This window comes from Patagioenas fasciata, chromosome 21, assembly GCF_037038585.1.
Source record: "Patagioenas fasciata isolate bPatFas1 chromosome 21, bPatFas1.hap1, whole genome shotgun sequence".
Taxonomy (NCBI): domain Eukaryota; kingdom Metazoa; phylum Chordata; class Aves; order Columbiformes; family Columbidae; genus Patagioenas; species Patagioenas fasciata.
The window spans coordinates 7,018,107-7,032,980 of record NC_092540.1 but is presented as its reverse complement, the minus strand read 5'-3'; positions in this window follow the sequence as shown (position 1 = coordinate 7,032,980).

The window sequence follows — 14,874 nt, the reverse complement described above, 5'->3', positions numbered from 1 at the left end:
GACTTGTTAGAGCAGATAATTGGAGGCTGTGATTGCATCAGGCAAAGGCAAAGTGCAGCAGCTCTGATGCTGAGAAACCCCTTGGTTTGTGTGATGAAGGAGGGTGGTCAAGCCTTGAACCCTCACCCCTAGGAAGGGAGATCCTGTCCCTCACATGTGTCTCAGGGCTCTTGTTGGGGATGTGCGGAGTGCGATGCCAAGTGAAGGACAATGGTGTGGCACTTCCTGGTCTCCCTGGAGGGCACAAGGAGACAATGAGGCCCCACAGCCATGAAAATGATGTGTCTTCTCTTAGGCAGGGACATCAGCCAAAGCCAAAGGGACAAAGACCCTGGGCCTTTCAGGGATATCCAGCCTTGCCAGCATCCTTGGCCATCTCCACCACAGTCCATCCTGCACTGTACCAGGCCTGTGGCTGTTTCCCTGCAGGCTGCAGACACCCAGTGTGCTTCCCCACCTTATTCTCCCCACAGTACGTCCCCACCTGTGCTGCTGTCCCTCCATCCTCAGCAGCTGTTCCTTGAAACACAAAGCCAAGGGCTGATCCAAACTCTGAGTGTACCTGGGTACACAGTTGCATGTATGCATGTAGATGCATACTTGTGTGTGCATGAGGTCTCTTTGCTCAGACCTTATTGAGAACTTCTTGCATACTTGGGTACATGGCAGAGGTGCACACAGTGTGCTGAACGTTGGTCTTGGACTGTGCTCAGTGGAAAAGGGTTGTTCCTTGCCCTTCTCAGCTGGCGCAGGGATGGCCCATATCCTGTCACACCATCATCTGTGCCAGGAGGAGTAAGCCACTTGAATCTTTGTGATCCTCCTCCTGCCCTGAGTGACATCTGTGAGAGAACGATTCCCTGTTCTCCTCATCTCTCATACTGCCCTCGTTCAAGGCCTTCTGTACCTTTGCAACACTCTTAATTTTAGAAAAATGCCGTAAAGACATCTGCATTTTAGCTAGCTGTGCTTTTTCTCTAGATAATGAAGAGAAACAAGCACTTCTCAAGAAAAGGTCATTTGTCCTACTTTAAATTCATAACTTAGAATCAGGGCCTAACAGAATACTGTGTCCTTTTCTCTCTGGTGATATACACTGTTTAAAAGCCTGGAGAACACCGAATCTAAACTACGTCCATAGAATATGACAGAAACATATAAAATAGATTTACAAAAAAAAGCTACATAAAATGCTGTTCTTAAAACGCACTTAGACATTAGAATGGAACTAACTGAATGAGCTGGAAAACCCAAACTAGTGGAGTAACTAGCCACAATAGCCACCTCCAACTTTATACCGAGCATGACACTAATGTTGGGGAATATTTCATTGATCAACCTGGATATCAATCAAGGTGCTGTCCTGTGTGTGCCCCCTCTTACCAATTTGCACCTGCAGCTGGACTTTGAAGAAGTCCTTGGTTTCCCTGAAAGCAGCCAAGATATCAGTGAGTTCTTAAATTCCTTTCACACCAAATCCTGAACAGTGGAAAGCTACTGGAAGAAAATATTAACTCTATCCCAAGAAATAAGCAGTGTTATCTCATTACTCTCATAGTAAGTCTAATCAAAAGGTCATGCTAGGTATGAAGGAGAAAAGATCCTAACTGCATGAAAATTAACTCAGTTTCAGTTACACCAGCATGTTCACTCAGCCTCCACTTCATGAGGTTAAAGAAGCTGGGGTCTCTCAGTCTCTCTACACAACTCCAATTCTGTCTTGGCAGACTTCCTTCTTCTGGCCATGTGACAGCCCTTCCTCATTCCTCCAGAATGAGGAGCCTCACAATGGAACACACCACTCCAGATGTGACCACACCAGTGCTGAGTCAAGATGGACAATAAGTGCCCTTGTCTGGGTGGCCATGTTCCTCCCAGCGCAGCCCAATGTGCTCATGGTCATATTCCTATTTAGCACCACTGAGAACTGGCTGAACAGTCAGACTCAAAGAGTTGTGACCAGCAGCACAAAGCCCAGCAGGAGGTACCATGAGGAGTGGTGAAGGGCACCAAATCTCAGCCCTCAGTCTGGGAGTTCCCAGCAGGCACTGCCAGTGGCTGCAGCCTCCCAAGAGACCCCCTGGCCCCATGAGGAGCAGTGAGTCCTCTTCTGACCATGGAAAGCTGGTCTGGCTGCAGAGGAGCTGCTGGGAGCACTGGACTGGCACTGCCTACCAAACATCTCCCCACCAGGTGTCTCTTGGGTTCCTGGAACCATTACAGTCACAAGAGGGAGAGCACTGTCTGTCTGGGGTGGAGGAGATTGGGTCTGGAATGAGGGTCCAGCGCAATTTCTCCTTTCTGTTCATGAAACAACAAGAAGGGCTGGATATCGAGACTGAGTGACTCTTCCTAAGAATCTCTGGTGGACATGGGGATGATCTACAGTTTCCTAAGTTTTCCTCTGTATGCTGCCTTTTCTGGTGGGGATCACAGGAGGCTGCCAGCCCCAAGAGAGGCCTTGTCCTTGCTGTGGTCACAGCTGGAACCCTGAACTCTGGGTATTATCTTGGAGTAGCTGAACACCAACATTCTTCTCTCCAAGGCAACTGCCAGCCCAGGTCAGCTCCTGCCTGATTTTCCCCTATCCCTCCTCTGGTCTGGCCTGGTGCTCCTGGCCCCTTCCCTATGGTCCCCACAGGGCCCAATCTGGCAGTGATGCTCTGCAAAGCCAGCTGGCTGCAGGACCATGAGGTGACTCCACACTGGCTGTGCTGCTCAGTGAGGGATGCAGATGCAACCGGATGGGCTGCACTGTCACTGAGCTTCTTCCCAGGGGTCTAAGGCAGTGGAAAGGGCTCAGAGCATTTCTCAAGTCTTGGGGTGTTCTCCAGCGCACACATTGAGCCATCTATGGACTTCTACTAAAGGAGGTGTTAATCATCCTCCAGTCTCCTTTTCGTCATCTTGCTGGGTACCTATGGCTTCCTCTGGGAGAACAGAGACCTTGTTTAATTGTGGATACTTTCCTGGCTTCAGCTGAGATAGAGTTAATTTTCTTTCTAGTAGCTGTGTTTAGGATTTGATATGAGAAGAATAAGGATAATACACTGATGTTTTGGTTGTTAGTGGTTACTCAAAGACTTCTTGTCTTCCCATGATCTACCAGGTGCACAAGAAGTTGTGGGGAGCAAAGCTGGGACAGCTGACCCAAGATGGCCAAAGGATTATTCCTTACCATATGATGCCATGCGCAGTATATAAACTGGAGCTGGCTCAGGGGAAATTCAGCTGCTTGCGAACAAATGGGCTATTGGTGTCATAGGCACTAAGCAATTGCATTCCATATCACTTGTTTTGTATATTCTATTATTATTTGATATTATTACTATTGTTATTATGATCATTATTATTGTTTTCTCTTCTTTTACTGTTCTAGTAAACTATTCTTATCTCAATCCATTAGGTTTTTTCAATTCTTTCTCCCATCCCACGTGGGGAGGAGGAGTGAGCAAGTGATTGTGTGATCCTACTTGCAGCCATGAATTAAGCCACAACAGTCCATTTTGGCATTCAACATGGTGGAAAGAGGATGTGAGATAACTTCAGATTAACTGGAGGGTATTAAGGGATTTGTGTCTGTTAACAGTAGTGGGTCATGATATTGATTCATCTGTTGTTGATATTAGTTTATTTGATCTCTTGTTTTTGTTGTACATGCTAAAGAGTGGTGTTGGCTTTTGCAGTTTGCTGTGCTCTACAATGATTTGTGGTGTTTTACCTCAGAAAGTGGTTATCAGAAGACTGATCTTGAGCTTAATCTGGCATTTGAGCTTTGTACTGAATCCATTACTGTACATCAGGCACCATCTTGTAGAGACAACTAGTAATTACGCTTTATCTGAGAAGTTTTTTATGGAGGAAATATAGAATGGCACCTTTGCTACCTTCTTCTGTGATGTCTCCTCCTGCGTTACAATAAATCATCACTACCTTCAACATCCTTGGGGAGTTAAAATACTTCTATTAGTATATCTTGGGAATATTGTTTTGGCAAAGGTTAGCAAGCAGTTTAAGAATACCGTCCAGAGATCTGCCCTGATGCTGAATAGTTGCGAGTGGCAGAGTGTGTGAAACAGCACCAGCAAATGCCAAGGACAGTGGGCACCTCCAGTGTTTTGGAACTGCACCCCTGAACAAGTGCAGTATCCTGTCAAACTAGTTGAATATTTGGAAGAGATGCACTGTCACCCTGGCAAGTGCAGGGAGACACAGATCACTGCAACGTGTTGGGGCCCGGACCATGCCTACCAAGCCCTGATCAACAAACACTATTGATTACCCCCAAAGAGATAAGAAGGTCTCTGGATCTGATGACAATGCAACAAGCACTGTGACTACTCCAACCCCCATGACTGGCAATGCTGCTACTCAAACCCCAGGAGACAGGCACTGCAGTTGGGCAAGAGGACCAATCCATCCTGATATCAGTTGCCCCTATAAAAAAGAAAGCTTTGAAGCAAAAGTCAGCTCATTTAGTAAGGGATGACAAAAAAGCCGAGCCATCATGAGAAGAGGAGGAAGAAGGAGATAGTAACCCCCTGATCTCTGTGCCTGAATGAGCTGTGAGACATTATGACGATATTTCAGCCATCATCCAGGTGAGCACACGCTCACTTGGTTGCTCCAGTGCTGCAACAGGGCCAATAACCTGGAACTGGAGGGCAGGGAAGCCAGGCAGCTGGGATCCCTTTCTAGGGAAGGAGGTATTGACAAGGCAACTGAAAAAGGGGCACAAGCCCTCAGCCTCCGGAGGCGACTCCTGTCCCGCATAAAGGAAAGGTGTCCCTTCAAGGAAGATAATATATGTAACCCAGGCAAGTGGATTACTGTGGAGAGAGGTACCCAGTACCTGAGGGAATTAGCCATGCTAGAGGTGGTTTACAGTGATCTGGACAATGCACAGCTGTCCAGTGATCCAGAGGAAGTCCAGTGCACATGACCCATGTGAACTAAGGCTGTACAGAGCACACCATCATCATATGCCATGTCATTGGCAGTACTGAACTGGAAAGATAGAGAGGGACCAACCATGGAGGAACTGGCTGGCCAGCTCCAGCAATGCCAAGAAAATCTCTTTTTCCTTTCTCTCACCTGCGGTGAAACTACTGGTCATGATAGCCAAGAAACTGTCCTGGTAGTTCCAGTGATTCAAAGAGGATATGTCGTGCTCCACACCTGTATGGACCAGTATCTCATTTATTAGGAGGAAGCATTTTTCTGCTCAAGAGAGCGAATACAGGGGGTACACAGCATGACGCACCCTGTGGTTTCACTTGCGTGACCATGGACAGGATATGAGGAAGTGAGATGGACAACCCGCCTCAACACCTCGTCAGGTGCTGAGGAGAGCTGCTGCAGAGCTGATCCAAATGCGTGGCAAAAGCGGGAGATCTGGGGTGTGGGCAGGGTTTTCCTGGGGCAGTGGACTGCCAGAGCAGTGCCACTACATGGCAGCTCTCCTGAGAGTCACGGAGGAGACCTGGGAGTTGCCAGGGCAATGGTGACCACACCTACGAAAAGCAGCTTAGGCAGTACTGCCCCCAGGAACGCTGCAGAGCGGGACAAGGCACATTGTGTGGCAGTTCGTGTGGAAGGGCACGCAGGAAAGGCGGGGAAGCTCTGTCAGCAAAACCAGGGAGCATGGTGTTCACCCAGCAGAAAGCCATGGCCTCTGCAAGGTTGGTCCCCACCACTGCTGATGCAGTTACCCAAACTGAGATCTGATGTGTGAATGCTGCCACCCAGATGTTGGGCTACAGGGTGAGCCCTGATCTAACACCAGGACTGGATGGCAGCAGCGAGCACAGCTGTGGGAGCTGTGCCCAAAGAGTGGAACTCCTCTGCCTAAGCAGAGCAAGCTCCGGGAGGAGGGGAGGAGGTTGAGCAGTATCAGGGAATGCAAAAGGGATACAGACAAGTGGAGTCACACCTGACATTCCCTGGGACAGGCCCAGCAGACAGAAAGGGCATACGGTACGGAGGACTCACCCCACTCTCACAGTAGAACGTAGTGAGTGGAGGGACAGGGCACTATGGCAGCAGGTTCCCGCCCAGAGCAGAAGGAGAAGAGTCCCTGTTGTAACTATCTGATGCTCCCAGGTTCCCTTGCAAAACAGGTATGAATCTCTGCAAGTGGAACCAAACAACATCATTGACAAAGGTGTTTCAACTAAGGTGCAGGTGCCACAGAGAAGTCAACCTGCACCCTCTATCAAAACAGCTGATGTAAAGAAAAGAAGGCAAGTTGTGGCCATAGGAGACTCCCTTCTAAAGGGAACAGAAGGCTCAATAGGCAGACCAGACCCACTTCTTAGGGAAGGCTGCTGCCTCTCTGGGGCCAGGGTTAAAGACATGAAGAGAAAAATTCCTGCCATTGTTAGGCCTTCAGAGTTATTACCCTCTACTAATTTTTCAGTTAGGCAGCGATGAGACTGAAAAGGAAAATCAAAAGGCAATCAAGAGGGGCTTCAGGACCTTGGTATGACTGATTAAGGGATCAGGAGCACAAGTGGTGTTCTCCTCTGCGCCCCCTCACTTGCAGGGTATGATGAGGAAAGGTACACGAAGACCCACCAGATCAATACCTGGTTGTGAGACTGGTGTCCTCAGCAGAATTTTGGGTATTTTGATCATAGGTTGGCTTACATGACACCTGGCCTGCTGGCAACAAATGGGATGCACCTGTCTCAAAGGGGGAAAAGGATCCTGGGGCAGGAGTTAGCATGGCTCATAGAAAGAGCTTTAAAGTAGATTTGAAGGGGGAAGGGGATAAAACCAGGCACAGCAGAGACAAATCCAAGGGCAGCATGCCAATATTTGAGGGAGGGAGTGCTAGCAAGGCCCTTTGGTCTGTGTTTTCAGTGGAGGTAGAGGATGAAGAGATGTGTGGTAGAAGAGACACAAGGGTTATAGATATGTCAGAAACCATGGAAGCACCTGAGAATGGTCATTAGGGCTTCTCACTGGAAAAAGGTTGTGGGATCAATGGCCTAGCTGAAATGCATCTATAACAAACCATGCAGCATGGGCAACAAACAGGAGGAGCCAGAAGCCATTGTGCAGCAGAAAAACTATGACATAGTTGCCACCATGGAAACCTATTGGGATGACTTGCACAACTGGAGTGCTGCATTAGATGGCTGTAAACTCTTCAGAAGGGACAGGCAAGGAAGGAGAGGAGGTGGGGTAGCCCTGTATGTTAGGGAGTGTTTTGATTGTCTGGAGCTTGATGAAGGTGATGATAGGGTTGAGTGTTTATGGGTAAGAATCAAAAAGGCCAACGAGGCAGATATCCTGGTGGGGGTCTGTTAGAGAGCACCCAAATAGGATGAAGAGGCAGATGAAATATTTTGCAAGCAGCTGGGAGAAGTCTCATGATCACCAGCCCTTGTTTTTGTGGGGGACTTCAGTCTACCAGATGTCTGCTGGAAACAGAACATGGCAGAGAGGAAGCAGTCTAGGAGGCTCCTGGAGTGCATGGAAGACAATTCCTGACACAGCTGGTTAGTGAGCCACCTAGGGAAGGCGACCACTGGACCTCTTTGCGAATAGAGAAGTACTTGTTGGTAACATGTCGGTTGGAGGTTGCCTTGGGCATTGTGATCATTAAATGATCGGGTTTTCTATTCTTGAAGTAAGGAGGGTGGTAAGCAGAACTGCTACCTTGGCCATCCAAAGGGCAGACTTTGACTTGTTTAGAAAGCTGTTTGGCAGAGTCCCTTGGGAGGCAAACCTGAAGGACAAAGGAGTCCAGAAGGGCTGGCCTCTCTTCAAGAAGGTGATCTTAGAGGTGCAGGAGCAGCTGTCCCCATGTGCCAGAAGGCAGGCCAGTGGGGAAGAAGACCGCCTGGCTGAACAGAGACCTGCAGCTGGAATTCAGGATTAAAAAAAGCATTTATAACCTTTGAAAGGGAGGGGCAGGCTACTCAAGAGGAATACAAGAATGATGTGAGGTTATGCAGGGAGAAAACTAGAAATGCCAAAGCCCAGTTAGAGCTGAACCTGAGTGCTGTTTTAAAAGGCAACAAGAAATGTTTTTATAAATATATCAGCAACAAAAGGAGGGCTAAGGAGAATCTCCATCCCCTGATGGATGTGTGGAGAAACATTGTGACAGAAGATGAGGGAAATAGTGAGGTACTAAATACCTTCTTTGCCTCAGTCTTTAACAGCAAGACCAGTTGTGCTCCAAGCACACACGCCCCTGAGCCAGAGGACAGGGAGCAGAATGAAGCCCAAATAATCCAAGGGGAAATGGCTGGCAACCTGTTACACCACTTGGACATCCACAAGTCTATAGGGCGAGATGGGATTCACCCAAGGGTGCTGAAGGATCTGGCAGAAGTGGTCACCAAGCCACTTTCAATTATTCATAAGCAGTCCTGGCTAACCGGGGAGGTCCCTGGGATGGCCCCTGGATGTGAAATCCTGATCCTAAGGAGCTCAGAGAAAATACCTGGAAAAAGGGGTTTGTTTTTCTGCCTGAAATATGTTTCAGGAACGGCCCTGAGGATTTTTTCCTCCCCCTTCATCTCCACTGCCAGCTCTCCACAGTGATAATCAAGCAAAGTGAATTCAACCCGCAAGGACCAGGAGCAGAGATGAGGCTTATTGCAGAGCAGGAGGGAGATCCCCACGAGAGCTGATGAGTGCTGCATCAGCAAAACTGTAACTTAGAAAGCAAGGGATGGCGGTGGAGGTAGAAACTCCCCTCTCCTGCTGGAATGGCAGAAGCCTGTGGTCCTTCCAGGGGGCACGTGCACTCTCTGGTTGTGCTCCTGTTGCAGCAAAGGATGTGCTAAGAAAGGATCCCGCAGGCTTTGCAGCTGTCCTGCCATGAGGAGAGCAGAAGAGCTTCAGCTGCTGTTGCAAAAAGGCAGAGCTCACCTTGGTGAGATGAGCATTGTAGTGATCCCACTGACTCTTCCACTTCGTGGAATCGCAGGGGCTGGCAGCTGTTTGCTCTGTGTTGGGGCCCATCATCCTGGGCAACGTGAAGGTGCCCAGACCTGCAAGAGGAATGGGAAGAGAAGAAACCTCTGGGGCAAAGACAGGCACCCTGCAAAGCCTGCTCAGAGGAGCAGGAAGGATGTCTGCCCCCTTTCCCAATCCTTCCACCTTCTGCCACGCTGGGGCTCTGTTGGCAGCTCTGAGACTGAGCTGCAACTCTATCTGTGGGATGAGATCCATGCTGGGAGATGTTGATAAAGCCTGAGGAGAGAGCAGAAGAGTGTCTTGGTACTCTGATTTGTGCCTTAGGAGTTTTGAATCACTTTTCAAAGGATTGTGCTGTATAGTAATAGAGTGAACTTGCCATTGAACTTTCTTAAGTAACACATTTACAACATCATATTAAAACAATTTTTGCTAAAATATTTGACAGCGGTTCTCTAAGGGATCTCAATCACCCATTGGTGACATCTTGGTCGTTTACCATGCCAGTCCTGTCTCATCAGAGAATTCCAACACTCTTGATAAAACAACATTTTTTATGATGAGGGTGGTGAGACCCTGGAGAGGGATGCACAGAGACATTGTGGATTCCCCCTCACTGGATTTGTTCAAGGCCTGGGGAGGCAAATCCCCTCAGGTACAATGGAACTCATTGCTGATGCTGAACTACGGCAGAAAACGAGTCGTCTCAGGACATCACCTGTCTCTGCTGCGGCCCTCGAGTGAGATGAGGATGAACTTGTCTGCGTCTGCTTTGTCTCTCTGTCACAGAGCGAGGCGAGCAGTGAGGGCAGCCAGAGGTCTGGCAAGAGAGGTTGTGGTGTCAGCGGCCAGGTGACCCTGGGGACAGCCTGGGATTGTCATGGAAACGCACTATGACATCAGGAGGCTGTGCTATTGCATCACCTGGCTGATCTGGGGCTGGGACCTTCCTCAGATCTGCTTTCCTGCCTCAATGTGCACATGAGACAGATATTGAACATCGGCAGACACTGGTGGAGCTTTCCAAAGCACCTGATTTTTACACTGTCCTTGCACTCAGTGACAGAGGTGACAAGTGACACAGCCATCACAGGGAAATGCTGGGCAGCAGAGCGTTTGCCTGCTGAGGCTGGGCAGGCTGGAGAGGGTCCAGAGAAGGGCCACAAACATGATCAAAGGACTGGGCAGCCACCATATGAGCAAAGGCTGAGAGAACTGGGCTTGTTCGGACTGGAGAAAAGGCGGCTCAGGGAGACCTCAGCACCATGTTCCAGTGTTTCCAGGGTGGCTACAAAGATGGAGACTCCCTTTGTACAAGGAGTCCCATGGAAAAGACGAGGGATGATGAGTACAAGTTACTCCTGGGGAGATTCCAACTGGGCTCAGGAGGGAAATTTTTCACCGCGAGAACAAGCAGCCATTGGAATAATATCCCCAGGGAAGTGGTGGATTCCCCAACATTGGACAATTTTGAGATTCAGCTGGACCGGGTGCTGGGCCAGCTCGTCTAGACCGGGCTCGTGCCAAGAAAGGTTGGGTCAGGTGATCCTTGTGGTCCTTTCCAGCCTGACATTCTGTGATTGTATGCGAACGTTTGCACAGGTGTGTGTGTGCACATGTATGTGCATGTATGTGTGTGTGAACCCACATGTTCATGTATGTGAGTGTGTGTGTGCAAATGTGTGTGTGTTGACATGCATGTGCATGCGGGTGTGTATGTGTACTGGCATATGCATCTGAGTGCGTGTGTATACATGTGGGTGTGCGTGCACATGTGTGTGGGGGGTGTGTGTGCGCACACATGACTGTATGTGCAACCAGGTCTCAGGAGCTGAGCTGCCATGGTGGTCTGTCATGGGGCATCACACTGACAGGCATTCACATCTGGGACGGACACATCCGGGGGGTTACAGGCTTCTCCAAAACCAGATTTCTCATTGACCCAAACTACATCAGTGACTCATTCACCTGAATTTTGGGCAGAGTAAACACAGGGTCCAGCTCCTTTCAAAACTAAATGCATCCACTCTGATATGATGTCTCCAGCCAGGTCTCTCCATGTCCACCTACAAACCAAACTCCTATTCCAAAAGCCACCCAGCTGCCCATAACCCAGCACTTCTGGACTCTGATTTTCTCCTTTCCCCATCTCCTCAAACCACTCTCTGTTTCCCTTGGTGAGAACGGGGATACCAGTCCTATGCATGCACTGCTCGGGTCGCTCTCACCTCCAGCGCAGTCAGGTGTTGCTGGTGCTGCACCAGCAGCTCTGCCCACTCCTGCGCCGTGTCCTGTCACTGCCACAGCAGCTGAGCCACCCGCTGCTCCTTCTCCTGCCGCAGCATCTCCTCCCGCTGGCCGTGGGTCTCCTGCACCTTCACCAAGGTCCTGCTCAGAGACAGCCCACGAGGAGTCACGGCACAGAGTGTTGCTTTCATGGCAGTAACTGCACTCTGCACCCAAAGTGCGCATCGGGATGTGGGAGCAGGACACTGCGGCTCGGGCTGTTTCCCTCTCCGCAGTCAGAGCCCTGAGACCCCCGCTGCCGCCCACTGCTGCCGTGGCTGGGGATGCGCTGGCAACGGGACCGGCCCCTCCTCCCGGTCACTCACGGGACAGGTGAGAGCGGACCCCACCCTGGCTCACCCGTGGGCTCCTCTCTGCCCCACTAGGTCGACCCCGACGTGGATCCGCGCCCGCCCGCCCCAGGGCTGGATGCGGGAAAGCCCCAGCAGTCCCGGCCCAGCTCCTCCCTGAGCCCGCCCCGGCAGCCGCGCTCGGGGAATCCAGGGGCCGAGAGCTTCCACCCCTGCACCTCCAACGGCTCCCACTGCCCACCCGGGGAAACCGGAAGAACCGGCCCGTCACCCACCGGCCGTGCCGAACTCCCGCCCGGACCCGCCGCCGCTCAGCGCCGCGCACCGCCGTGCCGCGCGCCGCCCTCAGTGAAGGACCCGTTACCATAGCGACAGGGGTTGCGCCGCGCGGGTCCGGCCATGGAAAGCCCCTGGCTGCCATAGCAACGAGGGGTGTCTGTGCACGGCCTGACTAGAAACGTCGCCAGAGCCCCACAGAGACGGACGGGCCTTTCCCTCGCCCCGAGCTGCTCCTGCCCGTCTCGCCCTCGCTCCTCTGTCCCCAAGGCACATCCCGCCGAAAGGACCGGAGTGATCCGGGGCGAGCTGCTCAGCCCGGGGCTGGAGCAGCCTTGCAGCACCTCTGCAAGTTGTTTTCTTACATCCGTTTAGAGCTTGACAAAATTCAGCCCAGTCTGCGCAAAGGGGCATCTCTCATTACTGCCTCTTTCTCTCCGGTTGAATTCAGATGAAGAGGATCTGCTTGGCTCCCACCGGTTCTGAGTTTGGAGCAAATGTTGAGGAAAACAGAAGGAGGTTGTAAACTCTCTGCGGCCCGGTGTGAAAAAGCACCGGTCCTGAGTTGCAGAGGATTACATGGCCGCACCGTGCCCAGCAAGACTATGAAGGGATTTAAATCAAGTGAATTTGTGTAGAGCTCATTAAAATGCAAAACACTCCAAGGAGCTAGTAAGAGGAACGAATATATTTTAGAAACCCCTAGGCATAATGCAGCAAGGTTAGGCATAATGTAACAGAAAGCTCATCTATAGCTCTATAGAGACTGTAGGAGGCAAAGCGGGATGTCCTTGGCTTGCAAGCCAGGAAAGCGGATTGTTCCACTAAATGAAGAAGGAGCTGCGTCACTTTTGCTGAGTAGCAGCACAAAATGACAAAATGCGTGCTCAGTAAATCAGGTCCAGGAGCCGACGCCAGGGGCACCAGCTGCGAAGACACCAGGGACCACTAGGGACCCTGATGGAGACTCTGGTATACAAAGGATGGGCTGCCAGCAAAGGGCGGGGTTATGGAAATAATTTATGTTTAATGCATTAGCTAAGCAGTGGAAACAAAAGACTATGCAATATGTAATATGTAATAAATACCAAGGAGTGTGAATCACATGTGTGCTCACTTAGAGGAACAATCCTCCAAGTGTCTAGCATACTGTAATAAAAGTCTGCTTTTTTACAATTTCAAAACAGTGCTATGGAGTCTGTTTGCTGACTTTTCTGTATCACAGCCAAGACTGGGCATAATTTTCCTTTAACCTTCAAATCTTATGTAGTTAATTAGAGAAATTTCAGATGGGTAGTCAAAGTGAAAAATATCAAAGCAAAAAGGCAAAGTGAATAACCTGTTTTATTTTGGAGGGTAAGATCTGCATTGATCCTAATGAATTTGGGTTACAGGAATATCTTCAAGCAGAGTCTGCATCATCTCGACCCCTGTGGATGGCCTGGCACAGCTGCCCCGCAGGGAGCATTCCTCATCTCGCAGGCCGCGCCACGCAGTCAAGATGCAAACCTCTGCAGTGCCCACTGGTTACAGGCCTCCAGGCAGAGTGTGACTCATTCTGCATGACCCTCCAAGCCTCTGTCAGCTCATTTTGCTGTAGCATTCCAGGCAGACATCAGTTGTCTGACCATAAGCAGCAAGTGTCCATTTTGGGGGCCCCAGTGTACCTGAGGTGATGACCTGGAATTGGCGTCTGTCCCAGAGGACCTGTGGGAGACCAGAGCACCTTGCAAGCTGCAGATGGAGGCTGGGCAGGGGTTCCTGAAGGATCTGCACTGACACCAACTCTTTGTGTCCCTGTAGGTGAGGACATTTGTGTCCTATATCCATTCCCAGTTCTGGAAAACACTTTCTTACCTTCATTTTTATTGACATGGAATGACATCAAACAGTCCTATGGGCATTGAAACAAGATCATTTTGTGTTTTGCACAGAGCCCTATTGTCGGAGACTGAAAAGAATCAGGCGTCAAATATTGTGGCCTAGAGGCAGTAGATGGGACTTTCAGGATAAGGTGAACTGCAATTTACATACCAGCAACAAGCCACAGACACAGGCTGGCTGGCTGATAGCAGGAGGTGTGGGACGTGCCAGAGGGCACGTAGTTCTGTCTTCTGATAGGCCCAGCATGACACTAAGGGAAAATTTGAGAACCTTCAAGATGGCCCAAGATTTTTCTGTCTTTCACCATCACCACCCAGACTTTTGTACCTGCACAAAAGATCAAATATTATGCAAGCAGGCAAGCCAGAGGGCTATGAAAAGGCTCATTTATACCAGCACTGGCATGGAGCCCTGCAGCCTGAGGACCGTTCCACCCACCAGTCCCGTTGCAGGAACCGAAACAGACACCAAAGGATGCTGCACTTCCAAGCTATGGGATGCTGGAGGCCACATAGCACTGGACCCAGACTACAAGTCCCATAATCCATGCTGCGGAGCCATAAGGGTGCAGAATTCCTTCCTTCCTTCCTTCCTTCCTTCCTTCCTTCCTTCCTTCCTTCCTTCCTTCCTTCCTTCCTTCCTTCCTTCCTTCCTTCCTTCCCTCCTTCCTTCCTTCCCTCCTTCCTTCCCTCCTTCCTTCCCTCCTTCCTTCCCTCCTTCCTTCCCTCCTTCCTTCCCTCCTTCCTTCCCTCCTTCCCTCCTTCCCTCCTTCCCTCCTTCCTTCCCTCCTTCCTTCCCTCCTTCCCTCCTTCCTTCCTTCCCTCCTTCCTTCTCTCCTTCCCTCCCTCCTTCCTTCCTTCCTTCCTTCCTTCCTTCCTTCCTTCCTTCCTTCCTTCCTTCCTTCCTTCCTTCCCTCCTTCCTTCCTTCCTTCCCTCCTTCCTTCCTTCCTTCCCTCCTTCCTTCCTTCCTTCCTTCCCTCCTTCCTTCCTTCCTTCCCTCCTTCCTTCCTTCCCTCCCTCCTTCCTTCCTTCCTTCCTTCCCTCCTTCCCTCCTTCCCTCCTTCCTTCCCTCCTTCCCTCCCTCCTTCCTTCCTTCCCTCCTTCCTTCCTTCCCTCCTTCCTTCCTTCCTTCCTTCCTTCCTTCCTTCCCTCCCTCCTTCCTTCCTTCCTTCCTTCCTTC